Source organism: Aegilops tauschii, chromosome 5 (assembly GCF_002575655.3).
Source record: "Aegilops tauschii subsp. strangulata cultivar AL8/78 chromosome 5, Aet v6.0, whole genome shotgun sequence".
Lineage (NCBI taxonomy): Eukaryota > Viridiplantae > Streptophyta > Magnoliopsida > Poales > Poaceae > Aegilops > Aegilops tauschii.
The window spans coordinates 51777093-51791266 of NC_053039.3; the positions used below are offsets into that span (position 1 = coordinate 51777093).

General features: G+C 49.7%; 1 pseudogene; it reads left to right on the forward strand.

Annotated features, from left to right (window-relative positions):
• Window positions 1–2801: 2801 nt before the first annotated feature.
• LOC109768647 (uncharacterized) overlaps window positions 2802–14174 on the forward strand; it is a 35894-nt pseudogene continuing 24521 nt past the window's right edge.

A 14174-nucleotide genomic window follows, 5' to 3' on the forward strand; every position in this document is an offset into this window, starting at 1 on the left:
GCACTCTGCTTATTCAATCTTCTATGCCGTCGATGTTCTGGGCAGAGGCACTCCACACGGCCACATATTTACTCAATATTCGTCCATCTAAAGTTAACCCACAAACTACTCCTTACTTCTCTTTATTTCTCTCTCATCCAAATTACTCCGACATTCGCGTCTTCGGTTGTCTTTGTTTTCCAAAATCCTACTCCACTTCTCCTAACAAACTTTCCCCGCACTCTATCCCGTGTGTCCATCTAGGTTTTTCTGAAAAACACAAGGGTTATCATTGTCTAGATCTTGTTAGTGGTCGTGTTCATGTGTCTCGTCATGTAACATTTGCTGAAAACATTTTCCCCTTTTCCGAGCATCAACAATTAGATTCCAACTCACCCGCGCCGTCCACTAGTCCCTCTCATCGCAATCATCTTCCATTCTTTCACCCGCTGACCAATCCAGCGAAACCAGCCGCAGTAGCAGATCCTGCTGCCACCACTTCTGTCATCACCTCTGTCCCGGCAGAGGAAAACACATTACACTCTGACGTGGCAGACCTCCTGTAGCCGCAGTCTTCACCACCATCTCCTGTGTCCGCTTCCTCCGCTGCGCTGGACGCGTCCACCACATCTTCCCGCACCCCTCCTGCTCATGCTATTCCCGTTCCAGCTCCTACTAACGATCATACCATGCGCACACGTGCCAAGTCCGGGTTTCGTTTATCTGCAAAAGATCGTCTCAATCTTCATGCATCTTTATCTCCTTCCTCTCTACCCAAATCTTACAAATCAGCTCTCCTAGATCCTAATTGGGCCGCAGCTATGAAAGATGAATATGATGCCCTTTTGCAGAATAACACGTGGCAGTTAGTTCCTTGTCCTTCCAATACAAATATCGTTTCGGGCAAATGGTTTTTTCGCTATAAATTTAATTCTGATGGGAGTCTTGCACGTTATAAGGCTCGATGGGTATGCCGTGGTTACTCTCAGCAACACAGCATCGATTATGATGAGACTTTCTCTCCAGTTGTCAAGCCCAGCACTATTCGCACTGTCCTTAGCATCACCGTCTCTTCTTCCTGGCCAATTCATCAACTCGATGTCAAAAATGCTTTCCTTCATGACTCTCTTCAAGAAACAGTCTATTGTCAACAACCTCTTGGCTTCGAACATTCCTCCTATCCTAATCATGTTTGTCTTCTTCAAAAATATCTTTATGGTCTTAAACAAGCACCACGTGTCTGGTTCCAATGTTTTTCTACTTATGCTCAAACCATTGGTTTTACCCCTTCCCGTTCTGACACTTCACTCTTCACCTTTCATCACAACAACAACACTGCTTACCTTCTTTTATATGTTGATGATATTATCCTCACAGCTTCCTCCCAACAATTTTTAGATCACATTATCTCTCTTCTTCGCCACGAATTCTCTATGACAGATTTAGGTCGTCTTCACCACTTCTTAGGTATTGCTGTTATCCGTGACTCCTCTAGTCTTTTCTTGTCTCAACGTCAGTACACTCTGGATCTTCTTTCTCGTGCTGGTATGCTCAATTCTCAAACTTCTCGTACCCCTATTGATACAGGTTCCAAACTCTCTGCCGACGGTGATCCTTTCTCTGATCCTTCTGTTTATCGTAGTCTTACCGGTGCACTTCAGTATCTTACTCTCACTCGTCTTGAAATTTCTTTTGCTGTGCAACGAGCTTTTTTATACATGCATGATCCTCGTATTCCACACTACAATCATGTCAAACGTATTCTTCGATATCTCAAAGGCACACTAGACTTGGTCTTCATATCAACAAATCCTCTCCCACCTCCTTGACAGCTTACACTGATGCAGACTGGGTAGTTGTCCAGATACTCGTAGGTCCACATCCGGATTTTGTGTTTTTCTTGGTACAATTTGGTTTCTTGGTCTTCAAAAGGGCAGGTTACGGTCTCCCGCTCGTCTGCTGAAGCTGAGTACCGCGATGTGGCTCATGCGGTTGCTGAAACGATTTGGTTGCGCCAGTTGCTGTCGGAGCTGCACCGTCCTATTGAGCAAGCTACCATTGTTTACTGTGATAACATTTCAGCTGTCTACATGTCAGGGAATCCGGTTCAACACTGTCGCACCAAGCATATTGAGATCAACATTCATTTTTTTCGAGAGAAGGTGGCTCTCGGTCAAGTTCGCGTTCTCCACGTGCCTACTTCTGCTCAGTTCGCTGATATCTTTACTAAAGGCCTGGCGACTACTCCGTTTCAAGACATTCATTTCAGTCTCAATGTCGTCGAGCCTACCGTTGACACTGCGGGGGGATGTTAGAATACAACTTGTAATAGGATTAGGACTCCTACTCGGTTTGTAATAGGGCTAGGTCAGGTGTGGCTTGGCTCTTATATATACCTCTTGTACTGGCACAATATTGCATCAACAATTATTCAATACAATTCGATACAATTCTACAGGCGGCTGATGACTATGGCAGTAGCTTGTCTAATGCACCACCACGACGTGTGATGGTAGCAAAAGAGTCAGATCGTGAAATACTTTCAAACAAGGGTCATCTCTTTAAACTTATCAGTAAAGGTCAAAACAGTGGTTTTGACCGTAGTAAGCAACCTGAAGTATATCTACATTTTCAAATTTGAAATCCGGGATTCTCGGTCTTAACTTTCGAATTCGCTCCACGCAACCTTTTTCCTTTTCTTTCGTCTGATGAGTCAGACACCTGCTGTGCGGCAGTGACAGGGGGCGTCTGCTACAGTACCAAACATCCAACAACCAAACGGACCGCACCAAGCTCTGCGACTGCGAGGAGACACCACCGCCATGTCGTCATTCCGGCGACTCCTCGGCCTCTCCTCCACCGCTATCTCCGGCCGCTCCCTGTCCACCGCGGACCTCTCCGCCTACCTCCGCCGTTCCCTGTCCATCATCGCCGCCGTCTCCGGCCGCCTCCGCCACTCCCTCTCCACCGCCGCCGCATCATCACACCCGCCCTGGGCCATCATCGACTACACGACGGCAGTCGACTGGACGTCGTCGGCCCCGGGCGTGTGCTTCGTCATCGAGTACCCCCCGGCCGTCTCCAGCATCCTCGCCCCGGCGCACCTCATCGACCCCACGGCACGCCCAACCGCGGCGAACAGCAAGCACTACAAAAAAAGACACATCCGTGACATTTTGGGCCGAACGAATTTTTTTTCCTGTCATACATATGACACTTCTATGACGATAATTGTGACAAAACCCGATATCATCATAGATGTGGTGGGCTCCTACTTCTATGACAAAAAATCATGACAGAAAATGGGCTTTTCGTCCTGGGCGGGCCGGAGACGCAGCTGCATGACATTCTTTGGGCCGTCCATGACGGAAAAAACCGTGGTAGAAGCGAGGGCGAGGAAAATTTCGGGGAGTTCCCGGTTACGGTGGGAGGTCGGGGGCCAAGCGATGCGCGTTTCTCTCATACACGTACGCGCGTGTGTGCGAGGCGTTGGCTCTAACTGAACCCGAGTGAGGCGTTGGGCTCTAACTGAACCCGAGCGATTGCACTGCAGGCTACGCGTTACTGAACCCGAGCGATCGATCGATGGCTGTTAACTGAACCCGGTCGAGCGATTCCTTCTCTACTGTTGCTAACTGAAGCCGATCGATTGGATGAACAGTGAGCGTTGCGGGGGAGGGGGGGGGGGGTTGGATGAACAGTGAGCGGTGGCGTTCCTCTGGATGAACAGGACCCCGTGGTGTGGAGGGCTGGATGAACAGTAGACGGTGGAGGGGTGCCCGTGGAGGGGTGGTTGAACAGGACCCCGTGGTGTGGAGGGCTGGATGAACAGTAGACGGTGGAGGGATGCCCGTGGAGGGGTGGTTGAACAGTAGCCGGTGGAGTAGCGCGCGGTGGAGGCTGGATGAACAGGAGCCCGTGGAGGCTGGAGGAGGTCGACGGTAGCCCGTGGAGGCTGGAGGAGGTCGACGGTGGAGATGAACAGTATCCCGTGGAGTCCCGTTTTGCGGTACGCCACACCCCTCCCGATGAACAGGACCCCCGTTTCGACCGTAGGAGGTCCGTTTCGTCCGTTTTGCGGTACGCCACACCCCTCTCGATCAACAGGACCCCCGTTTCGACCGTAGGAGGTCCGTTTCATCCGTTTTGCGGTATGCCAGACCCCTCCCGATGAATAGGATCCCGTTTCGAACGTGGCCGGTCGAACACAAGGCCATTTCCTCCGTTCTGCGGTACACCAGGCCTCGTTTCCATCGCCTGTTCCGTCCAAGCCCTCCCGATGAACATGACCACGCATTCCGTTCCGACCCAGCCGGTTGGCTCCCACACGTTCCGTTGCCTCCCAATGAACACGACGCATTCCGTTGCCTCCCCATGAACACGACGCATTCCGTTGCCTCCCCATGAACACGACGACGACGTTGTTTCTCCGTTCCGACCCAGCCATGTCAACGAGCCCTCGCCGTACGTATGCGCGAGTAGGCGTTCGAGACCCCGCCCGTATGTACACATACGTGGCCGTATTTTCTTTCTTGCACCCTGGCCGCTGTACGTACGTGTACATGCTACGTGCGCGCCTCTACTACGACACGTGCGCGCCTCTACATCCACCAGTATATATGTACGTACACGTTCGCGACCAGAATGACAACGCTACGTACGCTTTGACCAGGTGGGTCCCGATTGTCAGGCACTTCCTTGCGTGCGAAGACGTAGCTAGTGGGTCCCAGCAGTCAGGGGGGCGAATCGTTTTTTTTTTGCCCGGACGCACTTCCTTGCGTGCGAAGGTGTAGCTGGTGGGTCCCAGCAGTCAGGGGGGAAACGTTTTTTTCGCGAAATACGGTGGCCCGTCCGGTGGGTCCCCGCTGTCAGGTGGAGGAATAATTATTTTGTGCGTAATAAGGAGGCACTTCCTTGCTGCGGCCGCGGACCCAGCTGTCAGCGTCTCCACGCACAGTACTCTTCCGATGGAAGTCAGTCGTTGACCACATTGACCATGCCGCGCCGAGAGCACCACGGCGGTGGACGACGGCGAGGCCTAGGAAGGGGACGACACAGAGGCAGGGAAGACTCGGCAGTTGTTTCCCACGCGGAGGGGAGTACGACTATACGAGGGTTTACTGGTTCGCCTGCCGTCGCCGGAGAATAACAGCAGGTGTGGGTGAGTAGAGGGATGGCTAGGCCAGCGATAGGAGTGCGATGGGGCGGTGAGGCCTGCGCGGCAGCACAGCCGGCCGCGGGGAGGAGGGAGCAGGCAGTCCCGCCGACGCTTGTTTGAGCGGCTGGAGCAGGAAGAGTAGAGATTGAAGAAGCACGACGGCCGTTGGATGGACATCCAACAGTCAGTGCTTGTGCGTCAACCTTTTCGTTAGGAAAGCCTCAAATCTGTGGAAAACAGCATACAACCCATCTGCCATTATTTCTAATAATTTACAGCCCATTTGCTAATCCTTAATGTTTTTTTGGAGCCCATATTCTTTTTGTTAGCATTACAGCCCATATTGTGGCCACGGTTAAAAAATTATACGAAATTTTGCATATTTCGGTGCGGTCCGAACTGTTTTTAATCCCGAAATTTCGACTCACATTCAAACTGATTTTCAAATTAAATGTATATCAATATAAAATCCAACAAATTCTCCACGCATAAAAAATTGACGTAATTTAAAATCTTGAAATGAAAAAAAAGATATTTGAAAATAATTGCCGGTTTGATGTGTTTTAAAAATGTACAGCCCATTTCTCATTACTGATGGGCCATTTTCTCGGCCAGCCGGATGAAAGCTCTCGTCGTCTTGAAAGATTTGCAGCCCAACATGCCTGACAAAGCGACTTACTTGGAAAATCACAAAAAAACTGGGCTATGGCCGTGGACCCAGCTGCCAGCCTCTCCACGTACATTACTCTTCCGATGGAAGTCATTCCTTGACCACGTTGACCACACCGCGCGGAGAGCACCACGACGGTGGACGACGGCGAGACCTAGGAAGGAGACGACGCAGAGCCGGGGAAGACGTGGCAGTGGAAGCCCGCGCGGAGAGGAGTACGAGGGTTCACTGGTTCGGCTGCGGTGTGAGGCTGCCGTCGCCGCAGGTCCTGGCCAGCGGTGGGAATAGTAGGGGGCGGTGAGGCCTCTGCGGCAGCACAGCCGGCCACGGGAGGCAGGAGCATGCGGCACGACCGGCGCTGCTTTGGGCGGCTGGAGCAAGAAGACCAGAGGTTGAAGAAGCACTACGGCCATTAGATGGACATCGTACGGTCACTGGAGCTAGAATCATTCATATTGACTAAGTTGACAAAGCCCTTCGTCCCCGTCAACTTAGTAGGCCCACAAGTCAGCCTCCCACCAAGGTGGGTCCCAACTAGCCGGGGGAGTATTCATTTTTTTTTGTGCGTAATAAGGAGGCACTTCCGGTGGGTCTGAGCTGACAGTGGGGGGAACATTTTTTTCGCGAAATACGGTGGCCCATCCGGTGGGTCCCAGCATTCAGGGGGAAACGATTTTTTTCGCAAAATACTGGTGGCCCGTCCGGTGGGTCCCCGCTGTCAGGTGGACAAATAATTATTTTCCGCGTAATAAGGAGGCACTTCCTTGCGGCTGCCGTGGACCCAGCTGTCAGCCTCTCCACGTACAGTACTCTTCCGATGGAAGTCGGTCGTTGACCACATTGACCATGCCACCACGGCGGTGGACGACGGTGAGGCCTAGGAAGGGGACGACGCGGAGCCGGGCAAGACGCGGCAGTGGATGCCCACGCGGAGAGGAGTACGAGCGTTCACTGGTTCGGCTGCGGTGTGAGGCTGCCGTTGCCACAGAATAACAGGGGGTGTAGGTGAGTGGAGGGATGGCCTGGCCAGTGGTGGGAGTAGTATGGGGGCGGTGAGGCCTCCGCGGTAGCACAACCGGCCACGGGAGGCAGGAGCAGGCGGCACGACCGGCGCTGCTTTGGGCGGCTGGAGCAAGAAGACCAGAGGTTGAAGAAGCACTATGGCCGTTGGATGGACATCATACGGTCACTGGAGTATTGACTAAGTTGACAAAGCCCTCCGTCCCCGTCAACTTAGTAGGCCCACAAGTCAGCCCAACAATATGGTGGGTCCCAGCTAGCAGGGGGTATTCATTTTTTTGGGCGTAATAAGGAGGCACTTCCTTGCGCGCGAAGATATAGCTGGTGGGTCCGACCTGTCAGCGGGGGGAACGTTTTTTTTCGCGAAATACATAGGCCCTTCCTGTGGGTCCTAGTTGTCAGGTGGAGGAATCATTATTTTGCGCGTAATAAGGGGGCATTTCCTTGCGTGCGGCCGTGGACCCAGCTGTCAGCCTCTCCACGTACAGTCCACTTCCGATGGATGTCGTTCATTGACCACGTTGACCAGGCCGCGCCGAGAGCACCAGGGCGGTGGACGATGGCGAGGCCTAGGAAGGGAACGACACGGAGCCAGGGAATACTCGGCAGTTGTTTCCCACACGGAGGAGTACGAGGGTTTAATGGTTCGTCTGTCGTCGCCGGAGAATAACAGCATGTGTGGGTGAGTAGAGGGATGGCTAGGCCAGCGATGGGAGTACGGTGGGGCCGCGAGGCCTGCGCGGCAGCATAGCCGGCCGCGGGAGGAGGGAGCAGGCAGTCCCGCCGGCATTTGTTTGAGCGCCTGGAGCATGAAGAGCAGAGATTGAAGAAGCACGACAGCCGTTGGATGGACATCCAACAGTCACTGCTCTCGTGTGTTGACTAAGTTGACAGGGCGTTGCGTGTGCGTCAACCTTTTTTTATGAAAGCATACGCCTCAACCTGTAGTAGGCGCACAAGTCAGCCTCAAATCCGTGGAAAACAGCATACAACACATCTGCCATTATTTCTAATAATGTACAGCCCATTTGCTAATTCTTAAGAATTTTTTTGGAGCCCATCTTCTTTTTGTTAGCATTATACCCCATATTGTGGCCACGGTTAAAAAGTATACGAAATTTTGCATATTTCGGTGCGGTCAACTATTTTTAATCCAGAAATATCGATTCACATTCAAACTATTTTGAAAAATAATTTATATAAATATAAAATCCAAATAATTGTCCACGCATAAAAATCAATGGAATTTAAGATCTTGTAATGAAAAAAAATTGAAACTAATTCCCGGTTTGATGTGTTTTAAAAATGTACATCCCATTTCTGGGCAAACCGAATGAAACTCTCCTCGTCTTGAAAGATTTGCAGCCCAGCAGGGCCGATAAAGCAAGTAGGCCTTGTTTGGGTATTTCTTAAAAAAAATAGAACTGGGCTAGCCATTTTCAGCAAGAAAAAAACACAACTGGGCTCATGATGTAGTAAACATAAATAAAACCCTGGCTAGACGGGCCACAGCCCCCGCACAGCCCCGTTGTTACCCTGATCCGTCACTAAAACTAGTATAAATAACAACTGCTTGTTCCTCAAAAAAAAACTGTGCGACTTGCTGGGTCCCTGGTGTCAGCTGCTCGTAGTGTAATTCTCTCATTTATTGACTACGTTGACAATGGCGTGAGCCCCAGATGTCCAACCATTAGGAGGAACCATATTTTTGGGCTTGTACTATAGAGGCACTTGCTTGCGTACTGCCATGACGCTGGTGGGTCCCTACTGTCATCCTCTCCACGTACAGTCATCTCCTTGTTCCTCTTGGTTGTTGACGACGTTGACAACGCAAGAGGGTGGCGCACCGCGCACGGCGAGCGAACCAAGGCCGCAAGGCGGAGGACGACGCCGAGGCCTCGGACGGAACGAACAGGAGCTATTGAAGATGCGCCGGTCCAGTCGTAGGCAGAGGGGAGTATGAGGGTTGACTGGTTCGGGCGCGGGTGCGTGTTGGGGCTGGGCGGCGGAGGCGCTGCCAGCCATGGGAGGCGGGAGCAGGCGGAGCCGACGGGGTGGTTTGGTTTGGGCGGCTGGAGGAAGAAGAAGACAAGAGATAGAAGATACACGACAGATGTTGGATGTCAATCCAACGGCTGGTAGGCAGAATTGTTTGTTGACTGGCTAGTAAGTCCACATCACCTTGGATGGGCTATTTCCTCGCGGGTCCCAAATATCAGAATCCAAATCTGTCACGGTCATGCAGCCTTTCCTATGAAAATTTACAGCCCATTTGATGTGCTAGTTCGAAATAAGTTTGTGGGTGCTGGTGGGGGCTAATCACTTGGCTTCTGTAATGCATAGTGAGCTCAAGCAGTCGGTGAGAGTGATGTTATTTCCCTTGGTTGGGATTTGTTACAATATTTCACTCTAAATTAAACGAATGGCAAGCCATTTGCCTTGTTTCAAAGAAAATATGACAGTCACAGCCGAGTTGAAAAGGGCAGGAACATCTAACTCCAGCTTACAAACTGTACAAAAGCACGAGGGTTAATTGTTCATCAGGTTTACAAAAAAAACCAGATTTAAAAGGGCAACAACATCTAACTCCAGCACTATTTTCAGCAGTCACAGTCAAATGGATCGGTCAGGTCCATAGAATGAACATCCTGGGTCGTAAAATTTACTGGATTATGACCACAATATGTTGTAAATAGAAGCCCGGCACGTTCAGAAGCTCTTTTGCCCACCTGAATCTCCTTTTTTTGCTCTTCGACATACCCATCCATCAAAACCATGCTGCTGATAAACTTAAGCCTGATGGACAATAGTAACCTCGCATTCAGCAGGAAGAATGTGACAAATCTTGTGTTTGCACGGTTGGCTACATATCGTTCTAGCGTTATTGTCTCAATCGAACCTCATGAGAAGTGAGAAAATCCCTATGCTTACGAATCCACCGATTGGTTATAACTTTCTTACCCCGTCTTGTTGCCTAAATAGACATGAAGATTGAAAACAGTTAAGGTCTAAAAGAAGAGTGTCGAAAGAGCAACAGCTGAATGGTTAATTCTAGTACACTATATGCGGGCTTCCAATGTGCGTGAAATTATCACCTTTATATACAACTTCTCCAGACATGGAAAGCATTGCAGCAAGCCAATAATCTTGTTCAGATCAAAACTATTCATTTGGATATATAAGATCTTGACAGAATCCAGCACCATTGATAGGCCATCCATGGAGAAACTCTTCATTGAGCATAGAACATAATATTAGTACAAAATGTGTACTCCAAGATCATATATAAATTGTGCGCAGAAATTTAAAGTGCAGCTTATGGTTACAAATGTAGATGATAATATAAAGTACCTGAAGAACTGTGGAGCCAAACACCATATTGAAATGAGCACAGAGATCATGTATTACACCCAAGGTCTCCAGTTTAGGCGCAGAGAGGATGGTTATTTGCAACAGTGAATAACTAGAATCAAGGGTCAACCTTTGAAGTGAAGGGGCATCTTGGATGATGAGCTGCCTTCCGTCAAAAGAAATTCCAATTCTTACAAGGTTAGGCAACTTTATTTGGAGACAACCGATTCTAACTGTGAAAACAAGCACCAAGCACTCCAGCGCAGGGCAACTGGAGTGGATGATGCTGTGCAATGAGGCCTCCAATATACGAACCCGCACAAGTGAAAGTTTCTTGAGAAATGGGAGTCGAAGGTTTAGTACCAGATTGTCTGGTAGGTAGCACAGCGCAAAGGTGGCGGTGTGGAGAGAGGACGAAAACCGTGAGATAGACATCGGTGCTGAGGGCACAAGTTCATGGCGTTCGGTATGTGGTATGTGATTTCCAGGGGAATAGTAGAACTCAAGCAGCTGTAGTTCTGTGAATTCAAGGGATTTCAGCCAGGCGTCCACCGTGCAGGGCATGGTATGCTTGCTCAGGTAGCATGACGGGATGCAGAGGCTTTGAACGGAGCCCTGGTGGGAGGAGATGATGGCTCTGGGGATTTCAAAATCATTGAAGAGAGATAGCTGACGACAGTCGAGATTAAGGGGCACGGCGTGCCATAGAGGGCGCCACCGAATTGAGAGGACTTGGGTCCTGCAGCAATCCTTGGTGGGGAGAAGCGAGATGATCTCCCCAAGGACGGCATCCGGGAGATCGCTGATGCGGTCCACCCGAGATTCTACGGGAACCTGGGATCCGGTGGGGGCCGGGTCACCGCTTCTCCCCGCGCTACCGGGTGCGGGATCTACAACAGGCGTCGCCGCTGGCGGGAGCCTCATCTTCTTGGCGCTGGGGTCAGCCGACTCCATTTTACTCGAGGGTGTCGCATCGCGCTCACGGATTTGAGCAGAGTAACGAATGACGAGCCTAGTTGTAGTGCGAGTGAAGAAGAAGGGGAGCTGGGGGTTTTCTGTAGGAGTGAGGAAGAAGGGGAGCTGGGGTTTTCTGTAGGAGTGAGGAAGAAGGGGAGCTGGGGTTTTCTGTAGGAGTGAGGTGAGGAATTTGGGGGTATGAGTGGAGCGAGCTGACGTGAGATGGGTGGGAGCGAGGAGGAAGAAGAGCACCCAGGTTTTGGGGGGGGGGTGGTGTGCTGTGTGTGGGTAGCGCCTCTCATTCAGTAAATATATGGGCTTTTGAATTGATTTACTATTTACTAGTGTGGATGGGCTGTTTTGTCTTGGGCCCAGAGAAACAATTACTACTAGTGCAGTGGAGACACTCTACAGCTACCCAGAAAAACAATTACTACTAGTACAGTGGAGACACTCTACCGCTTCTGGCTCCTCCTAGGTCATTGAAACGTCTCCCTCTACTGAATGCCGTTATACTTTTGTTCACCGACATGCGGGCCATGCAGCGCGTGGGCCCAAATGCCATCCACCAAATTAGAAGGCAGTATGCAGGCGGAGAGTCACCCCGGTCATAGCACGGCAGTAACGAGCCGTCGTATCACAAAACCCCACCTCCCCGTAGTCTAAGTTTGCGGACGAAGCAACCATCATTTCACTCTTTGCTGAATCCCCTTCTCCCTCACCGTCTTCAAGAAAGGCAACACTCGCATCTGCCACTGTTCTTCTCTCCGAACGAAGGGAAGGTAAGCGGATCCGTGATGTTGGTATATTTTCGTTCAGAGAAAAAAAAAGAACTTTTGCAAAGCAGTAACCAATCCTCACTCTCCTTTTTGTTTCATTGTCATTGCGATTGTGTTTTTCCTTTTAGTGGTCTCCTAGTATTCGTCAGTTTCATGATGGACCAAGGAGAACCAGGCAAAGATCTGCCGATATTGGAGCAGACGCGGGAGGCTGATCCCCACGAGACAGAGAGCTCCAAGAAGATGGAGGCAACCACCGAGCCGACCCCAGATACGCTCACGACCACTACTGAGATGGTCAACGCCCCGTTTGAGGTTACAGCCCCCGTGGCACTGCAGGAGCAGTTTTCCCCCTTCGAGGATGTGTCCCCCCCCGCTGAGCTGCCCAAGGTGATTTCTTTCTTTGCCGATCTTGATTGTGGTTTTTCATCTAAGTATGTGGTGATTTTTTTAGAAAAGGAAGTATGTGGTGATTAATAATGCAAAATTTTATTAGCTTCGATGCCATGCTATACATAGTGGTTTAAATAACTTGTGTTTCTTATACTGAAAAGTAATTCAGAATTTGTTTCTGTTTCAATTAGAGCCCTGATGCAGACAAGGATTGTGTGGTTGTACATGTCACTCGCTATGAGGCGGACGACCTGAATATACGCACTGGGAAAACAGAGTTCTTAGGCTGTTGGATCCTGGAAGCCATTTGTGGTTATACCAATGAAGAGTTGTATTCCAGCCTCACTGTTGTCAGGCGTGTTGTCCAGGGTGTACTGAAGCACAAGAAGTTCAAAGCTACTCCTTCGTTTGTGAGGCATACTGTTCTTGTTAAGCTTACGCAGGAAGATGACGTGGCATGCCTCCACAAACAAGTTTATGAGTGGCAAGGCCACAAGGTTATCTTCATGAAGGTTCACAGGATTGAGCTGCTACGGGACGTCCTCGATGATGTTCATGGCAAGGTCCGTCTTGTGTCCAGCCCAAATTAGATCGAGGCATGAAATAGTTGCCCCAGCTAGTGTTTAATAGTAGTTTGGATTGTGTCTAATTATCCGAACCTTGCCTGTTATCGACCCCTCTGGGGCTAGTACTCTGTTTGAGTCCGTCTATGGGAACTGCTGCTACTTTTGTGTGCCCGTGAATCATGTGAGAACCATCGTAATTGTTGCCAAAACAGATGCGTCCTCACTAGTTTTTTCATGAATATGGCATGGTAAGACATAAGTTGTCACGGTTTATCATACGAGCAGTGTGTGTTTTGATGAAATAGAGCACTCGTTCGAGAACCGTGCGCCGACGTATACATAAGTACTTGTAAACACTGTTGGCGCTACCCCACTTGTAAGCAGTTGTGCAAAACATGGCACATTGGCTCAGCTGGCTTCAACACTAGGCTATCGACCAGCTAACAATCAACAATCTGCTGTCTGACATATAAGCAACTATGTATCTTGTTACAGTGGTTCATGCAGTTAATTGAGGCCACAATGTAATAAATTCCAAATGTTCACACGCTAGTCCAGCGCTCATGTGGAACACTCACATTAAACTCGTCTTCATAAAAAACTTGAAAAGCATAAGTTAAGCAATTTTATACATCTCAATGATTCATAGAACATAACAAACATATACTAGTTCACAGCAAAAGACAAAGTTGTGAGAAGGTTTACAAATCAGGAAAAAACAAGCAAGGCTTCTCTGAGCAAAGGGCCTCCCGGCAGGCTTAAATTTCCTGGAGTTCACTCTGGTTTTTTCTTGTTGCTACCATCCCGGGTTAGGTTCTCTCATTCCAGAATAACCAATTATAATTGTGGTCTCAGCTGGAATGCTGAACTGAACCATGCAGTGTACTGACCAGCTGAAATGCTTGTGCATTCCACTAAATTTAAGCACCGCTATTTGCAGAAATAAGCAGACCACAATGCCTCTTGTCCGCGCACCTGTCCAAAAAACCGCCATGCAGCCATGCCAGCTAGTCCTTGGTCCTTGGATTAACTGGTAGAAAGTGCATTTTGGACTAGGATGCAGTTGTTTTCGCTCGTCCCTGCACTGCAATCAGGAAGTAAAACGTACGAATCAGCTTCTTTTAGATTGCGTTGGTCATTCTACCTTAGTTACTACCAATGTAGGGATACCTTGAAGACGGGAGGTTAGACGACGACAACGAGGGATAGCCATCTCATTTTGCGCAGTTGTACTAAAACCGAGGTGTGTGCTTTTGATTGCGCGGATAGAAACGATACGGAGACAGACATCCTGAAACGAT